The sequence below is a fragment of the Silurus meridionalis genome, chromosome 10, assembly GCF_014805685.1.
Source record: "Silurus meridionalis isolate SWU-2019-XX chromosome 10, ASM1480568v1, whole genome shotgun sequence".
NCBI classification, from domain to species: Eukaryota; Metazoa; Chordata; class Actinopteri; order Siluriformes; family Siluridae; genus Silurus; species Silurus meridionalis.
Genome location: NC_060893.1, coordinates 11859693 through 11865692, shown reverse-complemented (window position 1 = coordinate 11865692; position 6000 = coordinate 11859693). Strand labels below are relative to the sequence as shown.

At 35.6% G+C, this 6000-nt stretch overlaps 1 long non-coding RNA gene across 1 annotated transcript; it reads left to right on the top strand.

Moving 5' to 3' along the window:
- Positions 1-1085: 1085 nt before the first annotated feature.
- Positions 1086-1801, top strand: LOC124392148. Its single transcript, XR_006927112.1, has 3 exons — positions 1086-1253; positions 1336-1407; positions 1573-1801. It is a non-coding gene; the product is annotated as an uncharacterized LOC124392148 (long non-coding RNA).
- Positions 1802-6000: the final 4199 nt, after the last annotated feature.

Sequence of the window (6000 nt, the reverse complement as noted above, 5' to 3'; positions counted from 1 at the left end):
GAACTACACTAGAATCCCCCTCCCTACCCCCACTGTTAAAGTAAACACCTCTGAGTAAATTTAAAACGAGCTACTTCATTAAACTAACAACACTTTTACTTGAGAAGATTATTTTATTACTCTTTCCACCTCAAAATAAAAGCAAACAACAACACAACAATTATATGAATCACTGAGATTTGTGTATGTGTTGTGCATGCTAGAGGGTATTGTGCTCCTAAACACTATTCACATTTTTTGGTTTGTCAGCTATGGTAGCTTATCACAGCTTTGCAAATCTTACGTAAAACAGAAGTGATAGTATTTAATTTTTTTTTTCAATTATTTACATTTTATTTATTTATTTATTTATTTATTTATTTATTTATTTATTTATTTATATTAAAATGTGTCTGGCTATCTTGTATTTAGTTGAATAAGGAATAAATCACATTAATATGTTGTAACATTTAAAGGTCCTGTCTGTGCACATCAAGAGGGAAAACATTTAATTGTTACACTTTTGTTACCTTTGGATGTAAAAAAAAACATACTTTTAATTAGTAAATCAATCAAGTAGAAATCTATGCCAAAAAAAACCCCTGTTGACAGCCAACCCTTACTTATTCATTTGTGCTTTTTGGTCTGTAGATTATGGATCCTACAATGTATAGTGCTATTGTAACCTACAAAACAGGCAGTGGGTATCCTCTGGGATTATCCAAGGACCAGAAGTCAAATTTCTGGAAAAAACTGCTATTTTTGACATTGAAGGTATTTTGACTTAAGACTATGTGATAAATCAATAGTTATTTTTAAAACCCTTTTGCAACATAAAATGTAGCTATATATTAGTATATTCCATTAGGATCATTTAATAGAGGCCTGTTATTTTTATAATTTAATGTTATGCTAAGCTTTATTTTTTACACAATTTGTTTTACATTGTTTGACAACATATTTTGACAACGGACCCGATGTACAGATGTCTAGTTTTCTCTATTTGTACTGTATAATTTTAATTCTTGATGCTTTAATTAATAGGTATTGTATTGTTACTATATCATTCAGATAGTCAGCTGTACTACAGAAGATACAAAGGAACTGCCTGTGAACTGAGATTAAAGGTTGTCTGTGGTGCAGAGGATGCAAATAAATGCTTTATAGAGTTTCACGCTAGCAGCATTGGTGCACATTGTGGACAAAAAAAACCCAAATATGCCATATCCAAAAGGTTTTACTGGCCAGGGATGTCCGAGGATCTTGACAAATGGGTAATGACACTGATCAAAGTTAACAAATTTAATAAAATCTTTCTTTTCTTTTGATGCTTACTAATAATTTCTTTTTTAACAGGTGGCTGAATGTGTGGCATGTCAGGCCACTAAAGCATCCATTAAAGAAGAGGTCAAAATTACACCTATACAGGTAATCTATCTATCTGTCTGTCTATCTATCCATCTATTAATCCATACATCCATCCCTCCCTGACACCTAGAACACATTATATTTAACACATGTATGCAATAGAATACTTACATAATTTGCTGAATATTTTTATCAAATTGTCATTTTTATCATTTTTTTTGCAAGGTCACACAACCCTTCGAACTTTTGGGGATGGATCTGATCGGGAAACTCGTTTGCACAGACAGTAGCAATCAATAATATATGCGTAATAATTGATTACTTGACCAAATGGCCACAGGCTTATCCACTCAGAAGTAAGTCTGCAGAGGAGGTCACAAACTGTATTATCAAGTTTTTCAATCAGTTTGAGGCACCAAAATGCATACTCACAGACCAAGGGAGGGAGTTTGTTAATCAGGTAAATCCAAGCTGTAACATACCATACAGTGCTCAAATGTACTTTGAAAAATATTTACCTATATTGACAATAATTAAATAACAATTTTGTTTTATAATCAGATCAACCAAAATATGTCCAAATTTCTTGGCATCAAAAGGAGTTTGTGCTCACCCTATCATCCCCGGACCAACGGTCTAGTCAAAAGGATGAATGGAACCATACAGAGGTACTAAATTTATACATCAATTTTAACACAAAGATCCATAAATTGCATATTTTTTTACATCCACCTATATGAAAATGTAATGTGTTTATTACAGAACTATAATGGCATTTGTAAGGATTGTTCAAAACCAAGTAAAGAATACACAGGTATTTATATATATCTTCTGCTAAAACTATTTTAATGTTAATTATTTGTTTAAGGGCTCTCAGCAAATTGGTCTACAAAAAACCGAAGCACCTTGATGCTGTTATGTTTGGACTAAGGACCAAAAAACACATGACAACAAAGTGATCTCCTTTTTATATGATGTTTGGTCGTGAGGCATGATACCCTTCTCAGGTCCCAGAAGATTATCAGGTGGGTTGTCTTCTATGTTTTGTTAAATTTTTAAGTGTATGTATTGCATTCAGTATGAACTTTGACTAGCACAGCACAGAGTCACTTTAAACACTTTAATAGCAGCACATGAACAGTTTAACAATTACACTGGGTCATTTTTATCTGTAATTCTATCAATGTCTGTCTGATAATAATTCCATCCCTTATGTCTAATTAATGTGTATCATCCAGGTGGATGCTGCACATTGGTGGTGGTTGAGGAGAATCCCCCCTTTCATATGTAAAGCGCTTTGAGTGCTGCAGAAAACCGAAACCGCTATATAAATGTAACGAATTATATATTTTTCTAGTGTGTATATATATATATATATATATATATATATATATATATATATATATATATATATATATATATATATGTGTGTGTGTGTGTGTGTGTGTGTGTGTGTGTGTGTGTGTGTGTGTGTGTGTGTGTGTGTATTACATTTTATAGTTATACTTTAATAAACCCCCATACTTTTATACTTTCTTTTTATTTTATTAAAATTAGAATTTGAACTTGCCTGCATGAATTTGAGATGATCAGGTATTTTTAACTAGAAGCGAATGTTCCTTTTTCAGATGGACAGCTCTGTTGAAGCTGTGGTGGGAATTGAACAAATGACTGAGGATGTCCTGAAACTCAATGAAGTTCTTTAAACTGCACTTACCCACACTGCTCAGGTCCAAAAAAAAAAGACAAATAAAGAATATAAAGCAAAGAAAGTGAAATTCTCTGTGGGTGACAAGGCGTGGAGATGTATTCTTCGGAGCCAGCAGAGAAATGGTGGAAAATTAGATCCAAATTTTTTAGGTCCATACACATTTAAAGACATTGAAGGCAAGAATGCTCATCTGATAGATGAGAGAGGGGTTATTTTGCCAGAAATCAATATTGACCATTTAAGATTATATATTGAGGAGATGCCACACATTCCACACAAGATTGTGTCCAGATCAACAGACGCAAATCCATTACAAAAAACCTGTCCAACTGCTGAATCACTTGCAATCTCAAAAGTGACAGTCATATGTCACCACCGCGGTATCTGTTCCACCATCACCAGCCATCTCCAGAAAAGCTACATCACCTGTCTCCCCAAGGGTTTTACTATCACCTGCCATATCTAAAAGACCTGCATCACCAGTCTCCCCAGGGGTTTCACCATCACCTGCCATCTCTAAAAGAGTTGCATCACCTGTCTCTGTATCTGTGTCATCATCACCTACCACTAGAGCAAAAGCAGTACAGCACCGCCTCATCAGCAGTAAGTCAGCATCAGAAGAGAGTAAAGCTATAAACTAATGAAAGCTAACAGTCATGTTTTTCTACTTATTATTTTCTTATGACATTTATCAATACAGTTGTTCAAGATGCATGGGCAGGAAAAAATGCCTATGTGTTGCTCTCCATAATTGGGCCGTATAAAATATTTTTGCCGACATTAACAAAACTAATAATGCGCTTGAAAGTGAGGTAAGATTGTTTTAGCATTTTAAAATGTTATGTGGTTGAAACTGTAGTTATCAAATGTTAACATCCACTGCTAACCCCACACTGTTCTTTTTCCTTGTTTAAGGTTATTAATGCATACATATTTCTTCTTGTAAGGCGTTTAAATGCACACCCAAAAGAGCAGGCATTCCAAATTGCCTCATTTGAAATGACAAAAATTTGGAATGGAAAAAGATCTAAACTAAAGGTTGGTTTGCTCAGGTTTATTTATGTACCAATTATGAAACATCAAATTCGAACATATTTCAGTCCTCTTTTTAAATTTCAGGTTGATCAAACAATGTACAAGTATCTCATTGGCATTGTGAATGACCACCACCACTGGACAGTTGTGGTAAACAAATAAAAATTTTCAGTTTGTATGTTAAGTGTTCTTAGACATTATATTTTAAACCTTGGAAATATCTTCCAATATTGTGTTCTGCATACTGTACATTGTGCCATTTGATTAAATGTTAGGTGGTAAACTTAAGCTTCTTTTTTAAGGTAGATTTACAAAAAGAACATTAACAGTTAATATTAAAAGAAACTGTCCCAGCAAGTTACAAAATAGGGACGTCCCCACCAGAATAGAAAAAACGGACAAAAATTGAGCTTTTTAAACTTTATTTCTAAAAGTAAAGATGATTTTTGGGAAACAAAAAAATCCAAAAGAGACATCCTACTTAAAATTGTGGCCTTAATGCATTTAGAAATCGGAGTCCCCACAAGTAACCACCCAGTCAGGAGTCCCCACCATGTAGAGAGAGAGAGAGAGAGAGAGAGAGAGAGAGAGAGAGAGAGAACTGTGCCAGACAGACTGAATGTTTCATTAACAGTTGATCTCCTAGAATGTTAACACAAAACATTCTCAGAATGAAAATCAAACAAACAAAAAATGAAAGCATGTTCATTTCATATGTGAAACTGCACTGCATGCGCACTGCTGATTAGTTATAATTTGGCCTGAAAACGCATAACCAAGAAAAATACTTTTGAAGTGATACTACACTACTTCTTTTCTTCTTTTTCTTTTAGCTGCTACCATTAGGTGTCACCACAGCTGACCATCCGTCTCCATACTACTCTGTCCTCTACATCTGCCCCTTTCAAACCAACTACCTGCATGTCTTCCCTTGACAAATCCATGAACCTATTTTTTGGTCTTCCTTTTTTTTCCTCCTTCCTGGTGGCTCCATCCTTAGCATTCTCTTACCAATATGCCCCATGTCCCTCCTCTGCACATGGCAAAACCATCTCAATCGGTCCTCTGTCTCTCTAATAAACTAATTTCTAATCCTGTCCATCCTCGTCACTCCCAACGAAAACCTCAACATCTTCAGATCTGCTACCTCCAGCTCCACCTCCTGTCTTTTAGTCAATGGCACTGTCTCTAAACCATACAACATCTCAGGTCTCACCACAGTCATATAAACTTTTCCTTTCACTCTTGCAGATACTCTTCTATCACAAATCACTCCCGCCACTCTTCTCCACCCACTCCATCCTGCCTGCACTCTTCTCTTCACTTCACTAACACTCTCCATCACTTTGCACTGTTGACCCCAGGTACCTAAACTCCTCCACTTCTCTCCCTGCAACCGCACCCCTACACTGCCCTCCCTCTCATTCACACACATGTACTCTTACTCCTACTGACTTTCATTCCCATTCTCTCCAGCATCTACCTCCACCTCCACTGACCTCATCTGTCAACATGTCCATCACCAATGCAAACAAGAAAGGGCTCAGAACCGATCCTTTATGCAGTCCATCTTGAACCAGTCTGTCGTATCTACTGCACACGTCACTGCTGTCACTGTTTTGAAGTGATACCAGTTCTGATTAAAATACCATTATACACCTTTAAATCTCCCGTCTTACAATCAATAACATCAGTGTTGTAGTTTACCAAAACACTCATAAGATTAAATCAAATAACTTAATTTCTTTTTTTTTTTCTTTTTTTTTTGTACTAAACACTCGAAAATGCTTCAGCCAGAAGAGGTCGCTGTAGGACAGATTTTCACATAGAGCATGCCCTTGAGATGAGCTCCAACCAATTAAGTTTCAATGAGAATGAACATGAATGTGGCCAGTATAAATAATGGT